Genomic DNA, 18,227 nt, shown 5'->3' with positions numbered 1-18,227 from the left:
CCAGCATCACTCTGTATGTTCTTTGGGATTTTCTTTCCCATGACTTTCCCCATGAGCAGGTTCTGATGAGGTGGCAGGATTAGGCGATACCACAATACATGCTAAAACCTGCACTTCCAGCCTCCCCTTCCCTTCTCAGGAACCTTCCAAGCTTGCCATAATACAAATTGACATAGCAATTTAACAGATTGGCTATATCTATGTGGACAACCAAATATATAATTGAAGGAATACTCTAATATTCAATTAGTCATATTTTTCAACTGGTATGAGCCTAACACTGTAATCATGACATTACAGGACACTTGCATAGTTTGATGTGGTTGTTTTATAATAATATACGAGGCAATGGCATCATTTTGTCCAACTGAAAATCTACATGGTGGCACTGAACCTAAGTTTTTCCAGTTGCCAAAATGAATCTCACTATTTAACAAGAAGAGATGAAAAAGTCCTCAAGTGAATTACATTTCTAATTTACTGAAAGCTGCATATAAAAGAAAACAATCTCTCACCCAGAACCCTGTAGATTTATCCAGTTTTTCTTGCATGTAAAGGTACAGTCATGAAACACCTGTAAATTATTCAGGATTTGTCCTTATTGAATAAATGCACATACTGAAGTACAGACCAGCCAAACTGCTGCAAAACTACTTTGAAATAAAGGAAATAAAGTGATTTAATAAAATGGGAACCAGTTTTACCAGTGGGATAAAGTAAGTGCAGACTCTGATATACCCTGAATTTCGTCAGGATTTTGACAGATTTGCAGGGGAAGTGATATACTCTGAATTTTGTTAGGATTTTTGACAGATTTGCAAGAGAAGTCACTTATGCTGTGATACAGGAAAGCAGATGAACATGGAAACAACTCTCTGAAACAACAGAGCCCATTCATTTACCTGGGGTAAAATTGGAAGTCTTAAAGGGTATCCACCACCTAGGTGAGTCCTGTAGAATTTTAACTCAATATAGCTTTGGAAAACATCCAGTTTGTGGCTCCAACAGCCTATCCAAGCTTGTTCTATGATCAGAAAAATTGTGGAAGAGCTGTTTGGACCAGGCCAGAGGGCACAGCAAACACCCCATAACTGCTCTGCACCTGAATCTGTAACTTTCATCTTCTCAGTGCTCACCTTCAGGAGGAGCTTTGTCTGAAGGCATCAGGACACTGGGGACACCACTTCCTTCAGACTTTTGTTGCAACACACAATTACTCCTCATTTAATAATTTCCTTCAGCTGCTCTAGTGACTCATTATAAAATCAGTGATACCCACCCACATAAATGCAAGCTCATAGGACTTCAGACAAAAAATATGCAAAGCTTTTTATCTCTGCTTTTCATCTGCAGCTGACTTCTGTGCAGCCTTGCTATGGCTGCTTTGATCTCACATTGGCCAGCTTCCATGCCATCTTTCACTTCATTTGGGAAAGACTGCACTGAGTCATTGGCAGCGTGGTTTTATGCCAAGCTCCTTCTGCTCAGAGATGAAATTCCCCAAGTGGTGCTCAATTCTCCTTTCCTAAATTCTTATTTGAGCACTTTGGTTTTTGGTTTTCAAAGTTTTGGAGTAAAAGGCTTCTTCTGACAGGAGCTTTCAGGTGCAAGCCCAGCTTTACGGAAAACATAGGTCTTGTTTTCATGTTCCTAAATAGCAAATTAGAATTACAGGTTTTCGTTTGTGGGTTCAAAGATCTTGACAGGAATGCCTATCCACTGTTTATGACCTACATCATTTGGCAATCCACATCATTTGGCAGCAATTACGCAAGTTGCCACGAGCAGTTTAAATCTTCACCAGTCACATAATTTGCTCAATGGAAAGCAAGTAGCTGGGTAAAATCAGATGGTGCAGGACCAAGATGTGAAGAGAGTCCACAAAGCTGGGTCTAATAAATACAGTTACAAGACCTCTAAATGATACCAGAAGTAGGTGAGCGCCACATCACAGTTCCATAACTTCATTAATTTTCTAAGTATTTCTGGACTGCAGCATATTGCTTTAGAGTGGGATTTGAAACTTTCATTCATCTGTGTGTTTCACCACCATAAGATCTATTTAAAATTATTTCATGTATTTACCATTAACTCTGTGAAACACTGACTTTTAGGGTTAGTCTGGATTGTTAACCTGGCTGTAGAGCAAAACTCACTCCTTTTTTGGATTGGCAGCTTCTAAACCCAATGGTATTCCACAGATTTAAGGGTATCAACACTTGAAGTGGCTAAATCATCTGAACCTTGTTGAGGCACAATTTCCTCTATGGACTTTTAGGGAAAAATAAAAAATGGCCCAGTACTCATAGAGTAGCTGCAGGCAAAAACTTTGCTGTGGAAATGCTCCTCCTGGACTATATTAATTTAGGAGATAATTCCCTGGACTAACCTGACTACTGTACCTTGATAGGGACTTTTGGGATTACAGAATAAATTTGTAATGATTGGAGACCACCTATTTCACTTCTTAGCCAGTGATCCTCCTTTCTGATCTACCCTTCCTCAAAACTCCCCCTGCACAGCACCATGTCCTGCAGCTCCAGGGCTCCTGAGCCAGCCAGCAGAGCCTTTACAAGGATGGGAACTGAGATGCTCCCAACACTCTCAGTTTCTAACTGGACCCCAAACAGAGGCTTGCCCTCCTAAAGATCCTACTGGGCAGCATCAGCCAGGAAAAGGAGAATTTCTTTGGAGTACAGCAACCACTGTGCCTGGTCCACTCCTCCAGTGCAGTGCAGTCTTGCAGCCAAAGCCTAAATTGATGTCAACAGCCTCAAATTTTGTGCTTTTTTTTTGTGCCACTGTTGTCACTCAGTATTGAAGTGACGTAAAACCAGACATAAGAACCTGACAACTTTCCCCACAAAAAGCAGAAACTTTGCAAACACCCCCAAAAGTTTACCCTGGGGGGTAACCCTGTCATAATCTATGATGAAGGCTCTAAGTTGTTAGAAAGCTGCATTAAGCTGATTAGATTTCCTTCACATCCCTACCTTTCTCCTTGTTAATCTAAGGTAGCTAAGGCCAATGCACAAAAAAATCTGGTGGAAATGTTAATCTTGATCTCTGCCTGCCAACAAAAACTTGTAGGCTGACTGGTACAAGTTTAGGACATTTCCCATATGCCTACTAAAATTAATGGCAAAAGGTCTTGTACAAGCATATTCACTGCAGTTTTTTGATGGGAGGCGTGATTTCAAATCCTATTGTATTTAATCTCAAAATTAATTAATTAACATTTGCATAATTACATCTACATTTAAAATTAATTAATTAACATTTACATCATAGAAAAAAAAGAAAACTTTACTTTTAAAAGAGCCACTACTCTCTTCTGTCTGAGCTGTAGGTGAGAGGTTTGCTATTATCTCTGTGATATGGAATAACACTTTCTCCCATAGGAACTGGAGTAATATGGCTTTATATGCCAAGAATTGTCCTTCAAAGCTGCATCTTCTTCTCCTGAGTCCAAAACCAACTGTGATGTTACAAATCACAAGCCAAGGGACATGGTCTCCATGCCTTTGGTTCCTTGCAGCCATGCCCTGTGTGAATCCAGGACAAGATCATGGTACTGGAATTACTGGAAAGCTTCACAGAAGTCAGGAAAAGAAACATCAGTGAAAACAATATTAAATCAATGTCGTGCTACAGCATCAAGCTGCTCCAGATGGATTGTAATGACCAAAAGTGCAGCTGTTCTGACTGTCAGCTGTACTAGAAATCTAGGCTGAGTCTGATTTGTAGATTTTTCTTCTTCACCCCCACCTTATTTTCATCATGTCCTTTTAATCGTGTTCTCAAAGATCTCCAAGTGAGTTTGGTTCCTTTGGAACAGAGCCCTGAACATAAAATTATCTAAAGCAATCTTTCTTTTATTCTAATACTGACATTCATAATCCTCTAAGGACTTAGAAGAAATAGAAGGAATAATATCAATTATGGGAAAAAGGCTTTCATAAACTGAAAAGGCGTTTTGATCTATTAAAAAAAAATTCAGTCATTTGCATTACATTTCCCAGGCTAATCCCTGGTATAATTCAAATGAGATGGTTTAGCACACAGAAAATCAGAGAAATCCTTTTTATGGGACAAACCCACAAGGTTTTGTTTATTTAAGATAATTGCAGCTGTGGGATAAAGAACTTTCACTGTACCAAATTATCTTCATTCAGATATTACCAGAAATTGCTTCTCTTCATTCCTTTTAGAACAGAGAGGTGATTACAACGACAAAGAAGTCTAGAAAATTTTAATTGTAGACTATTACAGCTCTCTGGAAGACACAGGATCATCTATACTGCCTTCAAGGATACAGGAAGGAATAAAAAGAGATGCCTTGAACAAGTAGGAGGACATCATCCTCCTCCTTCTCCTCAGACAAGTGTATTAATAGCCCTGGGTGAGCTGCCTTTTGAGAACAGGTCTTTTATTTTATTTTTTTTCTCCAATTTTTAAAATCAGCTTATAGCTAATGCTCCAACTGCCCAGCTATTGAGCTGTACCATCCACCCCAGGGAGATGCTCTTTGTGTGGTAGTTATGGTCCTCCAACTTATATCAGAGTAAACATAATCCTTGGCTCTAGAATGCCTCATGAAAACACAAGTGTTTTAGGAATAAACCTAAAATCGTGGTTCTTCTCCCCACTTCTACCTATGCTTTCACTCTAGCACATAACCAACAAAACCAACTCTAGCACAAACCAACAATGACCAACAAAAATTGCAATTCCACTAATGGGTTAATATTTGGGAGGACTTAGCTTAATTCCCTGCATTTCCCCAATTTTTACATTCTTCCATGTTCACTGAAAGAATGTGTAAAACAAATAAACAAAATATTTAAGTCTTTTTACACTTGCCTGAAGAACAAACTAGGAGCAGCCCTGAGGTCTGGTAGCCATATGCTTGTTAAAGCTGGGACAGCCTGAGGAATCATGAGTCTAGATTTTATTTTATATCAAGGTATTCTCATTAAAGTGAAGAGCAGAACCTTAATCCATCCTCTGGGCATCTGCAGTTAGAGTCAGGACTGGCACTAGAGTCAGGAAAGGATTCACATTTCTCTGCTCTAGAAAGGGCACTTTCTACTCCTCTGTATCAAAACACAACAATCTTAGAGTTTTGCATTTGCTGTCAGACTAATTATATCCCCAAAGCTCATGGACTCTGCAAGACTCTCTCTGTTCCCCTCAAGCCCAACTTGGAAAAGTCATGTGCAGTTTATGAATGCTGAAAAGGGGTGGTGAAACCCCAAAAGAGTTGCCCTAAGCTATTTTTTTCCTTTGACTGCTGGACCCAACTTGTCCAGCTTTTCTACTCTGTCCTTCTGTAATTCCCTGAAGAAATGTTCTTGTGCCACATCCACTTCCAGCTGAAAGAGTTTCCAGGCAAATACAAAATGGAAAAGTGTGGGAGCAAGGATGACAGGAGCTTTCCCAAAGTTCATGCTTAACTATCAACAGAGCAAACAGCAGCTGAGGTGAAGGTAAGAGTGATGTATTCACTTTTTATGAACAGATTTCAAACCAGTTCATATTTCATGATGGTTTTATTATCAAACTCTTTAATCACATAGAAATATCATCTCTCATTTTAGCATACTCCAGTAAATTATTATAAAGTGAGTTCCTATATCAGGTGGACACCAACTGCATAGCTGACAGTCAAACAAACAAAATGAATTGGCATTACCCTGTTTCTATGGAGTTGCACTGACATATCTCACATTATTTGATGTCAATACATTTTACAGCCACCAGGAATTTTTAGAGAAAAATGTATTGCCAAACCAGATAGCTGCAAAAAAAAGCTAAAAACTGTAACCAGTGTTTATGTCCAAGGTTCAACCCTGCCAGTTTCATATTTTTGCATTCCACATTTTTAATCCAATCATCAGATTTGCTTTTTTCTTTAACTTTAGCAAATGCAACACACTTAAGAAGCACAGGGCCTTAAAAGTGCTGTACCATTAGTTTCACCTATGGATACTCTGAAGCCAACTAGCTCCCAACCATTTACTCCAAAACTTATCAAATCTTTAGATAATTTAAAATGCTGAAGATTTCTGTAAGATTCAGAAGTTCAACAACATAGGGAATATAAGCAAGAGGAATTGTCTCCATCAAAGGCAAACAGATGTTGCTATAACCTTTTAAAAAAACCCTTGCTCTTGGAAGTGCTATAGTAAATATGTAAATATACTTTGAAATTGAATATTCTTCCTGAAGTGGAAGGCCTGGAGTACAAGAGCTCTTTGAGAGTATGTTTTGGTTTCATGGGGTCATATGTATGCAACAGTGAGCTGTGCCTGGCAAAGCCTGGAGTCATTGCTACCATATCCTCTGGCAAGAAGGTTGCAGGGAGGAGAGCTGTCCCAGGGAAAGAACAGGTAATAAATGTGTGTGCATTAAATAATAACATATAACAATTTATGCATTGCGATGGCATCCACATGCCTCTCACCAGGCACCCAAAATATATACATACCCCCAAAATTCTGCCTTGATATAAAACAATCTGAAGCATCTTCCAATCTCCTTCATGTGGAGTTCATGTTCACCTCATGCAGCTTTTCACTTCTCTGTTTACAGATATAAAACAGAAATTTCATTGCCATAATGAAATTAGAAAGTTGTTGCACTTTCTTTGTTTACTTTCTTTTAACACTGAATCACAGGCTGGGTGAGGTTGGAAGGGATCTCATCTGGTCCAACCTCCCTGCTCTAGCAGCGCCATCCCAGAGCACAGGGCACAGGATTGTGTCCAGAGGGTCTGGAATATCTCCAGTGAGGAGACTCCCCACCCTCTCTGGACAATCTGTTCAGTGCTTGGGCCCTGCCCAGGACAGAAGTTCTGCCTCATGTCCAGTGGAACCTCCTGGGCTCAGTCCCTGCCCGTGGCTCTGGTGCCATTGCTGGGCCCCGGAGCAGAGCCTGGGCCTGCTCTGAGCCTCCCTGCACACAGGGGACACCCAGGGCTGAGGGCCCCTCTCAGCTGGGGCTCCTCTCCAGCCTGGACAGCCCCAGCTCCCTCAGCCTTTCCCTGCCAGGGTGATGCTCCAGGTATAGTATCTGGGCCTATCCAGGTATTGTATCTAGACCCTTCTGGGCCTAGTATCTCCAGGGAGATACCAGGCCCAGAAGGACTAGCCAACCTGCAACTAAAAGCAACCAAAGCTGCCACCACCCTCCACTCCGGCCTAATCAAAGCTTACTTAGGATCATTCGCTTTATCAATTCTCATCATCCTCATATCCACATACAGAAATCATCTCTGCAGCCCCTGCCGGCCCTGCTCCAGGAGCTCCATGTCCCTCCTGTGCTGCTGATCCCAGAGCTGGACACAGCTGTCCAGATGTGCCTCACAGGGCTGAGCAGAGGGGCAGGATCACTCCTGCCCTGCTGGCACCGCTCTTCCTGATGCACCCCAGGGTCCCACTGCCCCTCTTGTCCCCCAGGCACTGCTGGTTCATCTTGTCCAGCAGAGGCCTCAGGTCCTTCTCAAACATTTTGCCATCTCAGAGGTTTTCCCGCAAAGGGTTCTGGCTCCAGCCCACCCATATGCTGAAGAAGATTGAGAAGCAGAAGCAGCCTTTGGTCTTTGTCCCCAGGAGACTGTTCCCAGTTGTGGAATATGGGTTAGTGCTGCTCTGCTGAGTTATGTCCCAGGTGAGATGCAGGAAAGGACATTTCTGGGCCAGGAGAAAAACAGAGCAAACACAGATGTTTCACAGTTTTGGGGTATTCAGGAGGAGCAGAAACACAGACACCACGTGGAAGAGACCACACGGTGCTGGGACCAGAGAAAGCTCTCCAAGGAGATGGCACAGGATGATGATAAATTGTTTTCTGTCAGTCCAATGCACTGAACTTAAAAACTCTTCAAGGGTGATATCTTCCCCTTGCAAGCAGCCAGTCTGAACAGTGGGTAGCTCACAATCAGCTCGAATGACTGAAACAAAATCATGTTACAAAGCATTTCATCTTCTGCTCAGCTCCTCTCATAAATTTGAGGCGGGGGATTCATAAGCTACCCATTGCTTGTGAAGTATCTTCCACAAATATTCCCTTGGATCACCTCCCAGGGAAGAGCACTCTCTTTTTCAGCTCTGAAGCTCCTTCAGAAACCTACAAACAGCATCTGGAGGAGCTCAAATGCAGAAAGATCTAAGAACCCTCTGCTTTAGGGGTGTAACCCCAACATTTCAAAGGGCTTCTCAGAGGGGTTGCCAAAACTTTCCCTGTTCCCAGACAGGGATCAGGCAGTAGCACAGCAGTGCCCACAGCTGTAACACCAGGGTGAGGACTGGGCTGAGATGTCACCCTTGACCAGCGTGGGGAGGCTCCTGGCACGACTCCAGGGCTCCTCTCTGGTCTGTCCCACATCAGGGCTGGGCTGCAGCTCTGGCAGGCAGCCCTGAGGAGGAGCCAGGGGAAGGAGCTGAAGAAAAAGCTCAAGGAAGAAAAAGTGACTGTTTGGTTTTGCTTTTGCACAAGCAAGATAGGAAACAACTGATTTACCTAATCATGTTTCTAATTATCACAATGGGAAGACAGGGCACATTGACAGTGCTGAATAATCAATCCCAGACCAAAATCACCCAAACTGCAGCTTCATCTTTTATTTTTGCCTTTTCTGCACTCATAGAAGGGCTGGAAGTTGATAATGGGGGAGGGTCCTCATCTGCACTGAACTGACTTGCAAAGGCAGTCATCCAAAACTAATATTCTGGGTTGAGTTCCTGGAGAGGGATGTTGGGGTTTTGTGGTGGGGAAAGGTTGGCAACCTCGACTCTGATCTGTAAAATTCCTCCTTTAGCCCTTATACATTTATTAGCTTGTTTTCACACCTTGCCCTCTTTGAAGGATTATATGCAGTAACACGATGCAGTCTGCAGCCTCAGCTTTTAAAGGTACATTAAGCTTGAAGCAAACCCTGACACCCCAGAAATTTCCCCCACACTGAAGGTCAGATCTGCATTGACTGGTTTCCTAAACTTTCCCTGCCTCTCTGTTTTTTTTGTAAGAACTGTGCAACTTATGTGTGTTCTAACACATCCTTTTTAACTCAACAAAAATGCCATATCTAAAGCTTAAACTGCCATATGTCCCATATAGGCATATGAAGCATATTTCTTTTTAATTCATATTTTATTGGAAGCCTTACAAAGCACACAGAACAGATGCCAGTACATCAAATTCATCATGCCTAGCCTTGATTACACAGACCCAGAAGCCCCAGCCCTGCCATACAATCCTTCCTTTCAGGAAATAAAACCCAAAGACCAGTTTTCCCGCAGGACCACTTGTGGGTAGAAGCTGAAGCCCTTATTACTGGAGGTTCCTTGGATACAATTTAAAGTTTGAAAGTTCCTCATATAGCTGTTCACTCATCACAACGTGCCTCTCAAAGCCCAGGCATGCTGCTCCAAGGAGGAACGCCCGTCCAAAACCAGGGAAGCACTTGGCCAAATCTCTACCCCAAGCTTAGCAGCAGCTTTCTCTTTTTCTCTGGGCAGGAGTGCAGCAGATAAAGAGGGATATGAGAGTGATAACCACCACCAGGAGCTGCTGCTATGTGTGAGGAAATGCCACGTCAGTCACAACAAAACAGGGTTGTCACCTGAACAAAATCTACTTTGCAAAGAGATTTGAAAGTCCCCTGAGGCCGTGACGTGCTATGCCATGACAAAATACCAATTAAAAATAAATTAACAGAGCAGATTCTCACTGGCCTGGAATTTCCTCCTATAGTTTGTGGTGTAAATCAAAGCGTGATATGCTGCAAAATTTTAGATGTATTTACATATGTTTGGGCTGCCCATGTTTACTCACTCAGGGTTTCCACTCCACCACTTGTTAATGCATTTGGCACGGTCTCATGTAAATACATCTAGGATTTCAAAGGAAGGTCACTCTCTATTCCCCCCTCCATAGGGAGGGAACATGCCAGAACTGTGCTGAGGATATGGAATGAGATCACTCAAGATCAGAGTCACTGTGGGTGGGTAACCATGAGCTTACCCCTATGGCACATGTCAAAGTATTGCAAACCCTCATTACAGCCATGATATGTTCACAGGAACACAACAGCCCCATCTTCGAAAGTGTTCCTTGATTTCAATTCTACTTGCTGCTTTATGGAAGTCCCTCCTGCAGTAATTTTCTGCTGGTGTAATGCTAAATGGCAGCAAATAGGGGAAAAAAGGCAGCAGGGGTCATGGATAGAGGAATTTTCACAACAGAGGAGTGCAGAAAAGGGAATGCAAGGAAAGGATGGTGGAGGAGAATGGGAGAAAACCAGGACACCAGCATGCATTTGAGGGTGTAACTTCACAACAGTTGTAAGCCCCAGTTTGTAAATTCCTACAAGGAGTCAGCTGTGTGTGTGATCCCAATGCCCAGTGGAGCTTCCCTGCACTCAGATTCACTGCTCTAAGAATCAGACCTGTCCACTCCTGTGCTTCTCTTTCATTATTTAGAGCTCTTCAGTCAAAGCAAAGCTTCTTGAAACTCAGCCAAGCAATGAAAGTTGCAAAAATTTCCACGGTTTTTGGTCAAAAAGGCTTCAGTGCTATATAAGAAAGGAGATGCCACTATCAAATATAAAAATGCTGTCCCTACAACAATTTCTTTCCAGGCAATTGCCCCGGTCCTTGCCCAGGAAATGCTCCTGCAATGCACAAACATCAGTTCTCATCCCATGTGACACAGATTTTTGTTCATATTTATTCTAAACTGTTGTGGAAATAAAGTCTATGTTGGTTTTCAGCTTTATTTTTTAGACTTTATGGTAAAGAGTTTTGAATTTATTTTTCTTAGAATAGAATTTTATTTCTTTAAAATACATCTGGCTAGTTGGCATAAAATGAAACTATAGCTGGCTCAGTCCCTAGAGTTTAAAGGAATATTTCTGGTCACAGGGGACTTAGCTCAAAATCTATTTCAGGATTATGCACTTGAGGATTAAGGCAAAATACAGCCCATGCAACACTTACTATTTTATATTTAAAATTTAGAACTGCTTTGAAAAGCCCAGCCAGAACTTTTTTTTAACTTGTAAAAGATTACTGTTTATCTTTCAAATTTTAAAGCTGAATTTATCTTTTTAGGAACTGTGCACATCAGTGAAACACCTCTTTGCATAAAATGACAGGATTTGTTGAAGTCATACTTCAAATGGGTTTCTTTGTTTTTTTATTTCTTTTCAAGAATGCAACACATTGACACCCCTAACTCTTCTTCTGTAATTAGGATGGGATTTCTGAAAGCTCTTTTTTTGCATCTAACTTTAGTCCAGCTCAATCCCAATAGTGGCTTAAATGGGAGCAGGATTATGTAATTTCAGAAGACATTTGAAAGTCCAAAATTGATGTCCATTTTTACTTAATTTAGATCACAACAACTCATTTTTTTGCAGGGTACTGAACTAACCCTCTTAAGATGACAGCTTTCCATTACTCAAGAGGAATCTAAGATGGAACTTTGACATCAGGATTTATGAAAGCCCAGAAACATTGAGCTGTGTGTGAGAGACCAGCTGCAGGACGGATGCCCGGTGCTGTGGAGCTCACAAGGCAGGTTTTGAGCAGGTGTAAAAAACCACACACAGCTCCTCTGAGACATAAATTTCAGTGAAACTATGGCAGATGAGCTCCTTGTGTCAGGCTTAAAAGAACCTCTATCATTTACAGATTTATTTACCTCTATCATTTACAGGTTTATGTCACTGAGGGGCAGTTGGTACCCTTAGGTGAGACCTCACCTGCAGAGCTGCCTCCAGCCCTGGGGCCCAGCTCAGGAAGGACCTGGAGCTGCTGGAACCAGGCCAGAGGAGGCACCAAGATGACCAGAGGGATGGAGCAGCTCTGCTGTGAGGAAAGGCCGAGAGAATTTGGTTTTCTCAGCCTGCAGAAGAGAAGGTGAGGGGTGACCTCATTGTGGCCTTCCAGTACCTGAAGGGAACCTGGAACAAAGATGGAGAGAAACTATTGACAAGAGCCTGGAATGGCAGGACAAGGAGGGATGGCTTCAAATTGAAAGAGAATAGGCTTAGACTAGATATTAGGGGGAAATTGTTCCCTGTGAGGGTGGTCAGGCCCTGGCTCAGGTTGCCTGGAGAAGCTATGGCTGCCCCATCCCTGGAAATGCCCACGGCCAAGGTGGATGGGGCTGGGAGCAACCATGGACAGGGAGTGCCCCTGTCCATGGCAGAGGGTGGGATGAGAAGAGTTTAATGTCTCTTCCAAGCCAAACCATTCTGTGATTCCATGATTTTGATATCCTGATGGTTCCCAGAAGGAATTCCTAGAGAGGAGAGCACAAGGCCTGTCACTGACTCCAGTGATTCACAGAAAGCAGGGTGTCCACACCATGACAAACCTCACTGCTGCCCTGTCACATCCTCTCCATCCTTGTGTCTCCCACGTGTGTGCCCAGCTCCAGAGCCAACCCTAAAACTCCTGGCCACACAGTCCCCAACAGCAGCATCACCCTGTGTGCATTTCAACCAGTCCCAGCTAACGTTGCAACAGAAATAGGGTACAAAAGGGTCAAAACATCTCTTTTCTCACCAAGCTACACATCAGCAGCTCAATATAACACAGCAGATAAAAGATTTTGGAGAACTGAGAAATTTAGGGCTGCTCCTAGGATAGGAGTATGCATTATAGGTGCACACCACTTCAGGTGGCTTCCAGGTTTATGTTTCTGTAATTACTTGTCTGATGCAACAAAATTCTCAAGTATATTAATCTTCATGTGAAAATATACTGAAAAAAATCCCTATATCTTAAAGATCACAGATAGATAGATACAGGTTGATCTGATTGCAGATCAATACAGGTTTATGAGCTGATTTCTAAAAAGCAAAAGCAGAAATGTAAAAATGAACTTGTTTCCTGCCTTCCAGTGTTAACATCACTTTCCCTACATCACATTCAAATATTATCTTGCCCTTTCAGCCGGCTCCTACTCGAGCTGACCACAGCAGAACTAACAGCTCTTTTTTGCCATTTGCCAGTTCAGCTGAATTAAATTTTTGTATTAAACTATGCAGCTTGGATGAGGGGCAGTTTAAATAGTTCTTGGGAAGGCAAAAAGCTGTGCTAAGAGGGATATAGCACTTCCAGAAACTAGCAAAAATAGGAGAAACTCAGAGAAGCTCATCACACCAATGAGCAGTGTGAGGCTTGACAAACCCATGTTGAATGAAGGAACCATGGTAGCACATTCAGCTCATTGCTTCCCTTCAGAACAGATATTCTATATTTTTTTCCTTTTTTTTAACTAAAATTTGATTGAAACTCATCATAACCAAGCCCATTCACTCACCCACGGCTTCACAGCACAGTAGTTGTGTTTGAGAAGCACAAGTGGTTTTGTGCAGGGTTTGTGGATATATCCCTCATGGGAGGAGGAACTATTTCTAGACATGTCCTGATGCCTCATTGTGTTTATGTAGAAAATTTAAAAACAGTTGGTTAGAGAAAATTTGACTTCTCTGTTAGCACATGAGTGAGAGCTGACTCACATTTTTATTATCTGAGTGGGTCTCATCTACTGGAACCACTGTTTCCAGTAGTTGCATCTAGCACTTCTCACATCATCAGTTCCTCGTCTGCATGTCTCTCCCACACATATTGAAACTTTTGAATATCAAGAATAAGGGAAGTGAAAACAGCATATTCATTTCAGGATGCAAAATAAACCTCTCTTTTGGGGTTAAAATCAGAACAGCAATTTCAGGATATAGTTACTGGTCAATTAGCATCTCCCAAGTGCTCTGTGCAAAGGTTTTCTGGAAGATCAGAATGAAGCACCAGCAAGCAAAGGCTGCCATGATTTTAACAGGGAAGTCTTTGCTGAGCTGTGCCCAAATAAAGTAAATTATGAGTGATCTTTAAGATATAGGGATGTTTCAGTATGATGTTTTCACATAAAGACAACAGTAACAGCAGTACATTTTATAGCTGTTAAAAGTATTTGCTGAAGCAGCTAGACTCTACAGCTAATAGAATATTTTAAGGTTAAATCCTATTTTATTGTTTGTGACTAGAAAGAAAAGGAGGAACTTGGTATTTATTGGGATGGTGGGTATATCTTCTTATATAGGAAAATGTAGTTGTTGATGGGTTGATATTTGTTATGAATGACTTGTATCAAAATGAAATCTGCATTCACAAAGATGGACTGAAACTTTGATGTTACCTGTTTTCCAGGATGCCATGATTTGAGAATTGGTGAACCTTCAAAGCATAATTATTTTATTAGGGAAATGTGAATGATTTTTTTCCATGCTGTGTTACAGTAACCATAACTAACTGGTGGTTACTTTTCATTATCTTGAAATAATGTTCCTAAAGACAAGTAATTGCAGAATCATAAACCTGGAAGCCACCTGAAGACAATTTATAATGTACACTCCTATCCTAGGATCAGCCCTAAATTTTTCAGTTCTCCAAAACCTTTATCTAGCCACTCATGCTCAGTGATAGAAATGACACCCATTTCCTAGGCAGTCAGGTCCCAGTGATTCAGATTTTTATTATTAGTTTCTTTTTCTAATGTCTCTTTAAACCCAGCCCTTCTTCTAGACCCCTCTGGCATAACCACCAGTTTTGCTTTTCCCATTGAGACTTCCTACTATGGTAAAACAAAATTTCAAGTAAGAGGAAACATTTCCAGACTGTTTTCCAGAAAACAAACCCAGTGTTTGAGATTGCAAAACATGAGGCCTTCCTAATGTTTATTTCTTTGTTTTAATGTTTGCATGCATGTCTTTTCTCTCTGGTTTTAGTCAAAATTGTTATGAAAAAAAATAAAAAAGGTGGTTTTTTTGGTGTTTCATAAATGGAGTCCCAATCTCATTATGCAATAAGTCAGAAAAGGCAAGCTACTCTCATGGGACTGAAATGCTGCTTTCTGGACCAGAATGGTTTCAGAAAAGCTAAACATTAAGATTTTTATCTGAACCAAGCTATGTGAGGCTCTCCCATCACTTGTTGGTATCCTGGTTTTTCACCTCCAGAGACTTCAGTTTAAATCCTGGTTTAGGTCACAGTGAGAATGAGAGTTTGGTGGTTTGCATCCTAGTGGACTTCTGTCAACAGTGAAAAACCACCATACAATCCTACACCACTGGAAAGTTCTGCTGAAGAGAAAGCCTGGACTGGAATATCAGAGGTCCTTGCAAGTCAGGACAGAAGGGGAATGCCAAAACTGCATGGGGAATTGGGAACAGTACCTGACACAAAGAAATCCAGGGACAAGCACTATAAATTCATTGCTGGCTTAAACTGAGACATATTTATCATTTTTCCAAACTCAGTGACTTTGTCAAACTCATTTTGAAACAATAACTTCACCTATTATTCAAAAAAAATCTGGTGAAAACCTCATACGCAGCAATGGTGACAAGGAAAGCAATCTCAGGCACTGCACTTTAAATCAAATGGCTTGGAATGTGCTTTACCATCATCCCCACAGAAAATAGCTGCTAGAGAAATTATTTGTTGAACAAAAAAGTTTCTGTATGAAATTTAAAAGTTTGATACCGTTGATCTCAAGGGAAATACAAAAAATAAGGGAGATAATAGAAAATGGTGAGTTGCAGACCAGCATATGGATTTTACATTTACCATGCTAAAAAAGAAATAAGCCTAAAGTAAAATAAAAAATTGCAAATAATATCTTCCTTACCTTTTACTCCAAGTTGCCCTTTTCTCCTTCAGTCACACACACACAGAAAGACAGAAGCCCTTCTCAGCTGCTCTGCAAATACATGGACACAAAAAGAAGTAGAAGCACTTTTGTTTATAGGCAGATGCCAAGCACAGGTTTCCCAGCTCAGGTGCTCCAAAGCTGTGAAAGGGCTCCCTGTCCTGTATCCCAAAGGACTAAGAGGATTTCCCACCAGCTTTCAAAAAAAGTTCACAGGTGATTTTGGACTAGAGATGATAAGTTTCTTCTCCCCATAGGAGTATCTGAGGAAAAACCACATGGAAATGAACATATTTTGCTGTGAGTGTGGATGTCACTTCAGGTACTGGCAGAAGACTAGGAATTCAATAATTCACTCACCTGTGCTGGACCTTGCAGCTTTTAATAGAAAAATACCAGAAAAATTGTGCTTTTTTCCTTTTTTATTTTTTCTACCACAGTTGCACTAGATGTTTATACCCACCATGGCAAGGGATTGAAAGTATATGATCTTTCAGATCTTTAAGGTTGAACCATTCTATGATTCTGTGATTTAGAGGACAACATAAATAAGTTTAAAAAAAATGTTTTCTTGAGTTTGTGGTGTGCCTAAAATGAGACTGGAGTCATGTGAAAAGTCACATGCATCTCAGCAGAATATCAGCCATGAAGAGGGAAGCTAGAGTGACCCACAACATCTTTCAATCAAATTTATTTGATTGAAAACATGAAAAAAATCCCTATGAAAACTATGGCACTGATTTTACCATTCATTTACAAAAATGAATTCAAAGTATCTATTTTTCTGGTGCTATCACAGCTTTGTCTATGGGTTATTTTCTGAAGAATTCAAGTTCAAAATACATTCCACCTTGACAGCAGCTTTCTCATACAGTGAAATCTACTGCATAATACAGTAACCCTAACAAAACATGTTCTTACAATAGTTTTCATCTACTTTTTAAATTCTAAATTATTGACACCCACAGCCCATAGCAGATTGCCAGCTGTGGGACTGGATCAAAATTCAATTCTGCAGTCCCTTATGAAGGGTACAACAGATATTCAACCACATATCAGCTGAGGAGAGGTAAAAGAGTTTGCATTCTCAGCAAGAAGACTGATGGATTTATGCAAACAGTGAAATAAAAATTAACGTAAATGTAAAAAGAGTTAAAAACACACATTAGTTTTTTTTAAAATGGAAACACAAGAAAGCAGACTTTGGTAAACAAGCGGATTGTCTTTACAATGAAAGGCTCTTGATTGCCTCTTCACAGCAAAAGTGAAGGTTCTACACAGGCCAAGTTCCATTGTTGCTAATGTCCACCTCAGAAACATCAGGGATCAGCTGGATGCATTTGAAGCCAATTGTCACAATCCCATTAATTGCTGTATCAGCTGTGAGCACAATTTAAGAGCCTGAACCTAATCAGACCTCAAGCCTTCCAGGAGAGGATTGACCCCAGCAGTGAGCTCCTGCTTCCTAACCCCGTTTAAAGCATTTATTTTTGAACGAAAAGTAACAGAAACCTCAATTCTTTGAAGCATTCAATTCTCGTGGTGACTTTTTCTGCAAGTATTTAAATTGCCAGATGGGATTTCTGCACCAAATTCCATTTCAGACAATAGCAGTTTGAACACTTAGGTGTAATTTTGGGTTGAAATGTTATTGCCAGTGCCTTGCTGTGGTGCCATTTTCAGCTTGGAAGTAGACATTTCAGGAACTGCAAAATGTTCTTGAGCATTCAGGACCTGCAACAATCTGTAGCATGCAGCAATTGAATCAGCATGGTAATCTTCTGTTTGGAGCCCATTAAAGTCAAACTTACAAGAGCAGCCTGCTTCCAAATAGAGTACAAATGTAGATCTAATGCAATGATCAGATAATAAGATCAAAAACACGGAGGAAATGCTTTCTTCCAAAACACATGATTAAATTGCAGACCTCACTAATACAGGAGGCTTGGGATTGAGATAAAAATCAGAGAAATACAATGACAATACATGTCAGTAGCTATAAAAAACAGGAGTGCAGACTGAACCTCTGGCCAGGAGAAGCACCAAGAGAAGTTTTTAAAGTAAAATGCAAAATTTCAAGGGGATTCCTGTGCAGAGACATCTTTTTCCTCCTGTCCTGTTCAGGAGCAAGACAAGAATCAGAAAGGCAGCACATTGTGGTATGGAAAGTTGTATGAAGAGTTGCATAAAATTGCAACTCCCTCCTTTCTTAGTCATTATGGAAGTGCTGAGCTTTTTGCCTCCAGACCATAGCTGTCACCTGAGGAAGGGTCATTGCAAGTGACAAGCTTTGTCTTCAAGCCAGGCAAAGATTACAATTAGCCCCATCATTACTGGCTGCACACATTAGGGGAATTGTCTTAATGAAACAAAAATATGTGGGGACTAATTGGGTTTTCTTCCCCTTGCCTATCAGTCACACCTGGAGCTGGAATCAGTAGGAACAAATGGGGTTGTCACTACCTGGGGCTCCCCCAGCAGCCAGCATGGGTAAGTCACACACT

Source organism: Zonotrichia leucophrys, chromosome 1A, assembly GCF_028769735.1.
Source record: "Zonotrichia leucophrys gambelii isolate GWCS_2022_RI chromosome 1A, RI_Zleu_2.0, whole genome shotgun sequence".
NCBI classification, from domain to species: Eukaryota; Metazoa; Chordata; class Aves; order Passeriformes; family Passerellidae; genus Zonotrichia; species Zonotrichia leucophrys.
The sequence above is the reverse complement of the archived record's forward strand: the minus strand, read 5'-3'. Positions refer to the sequence as shown.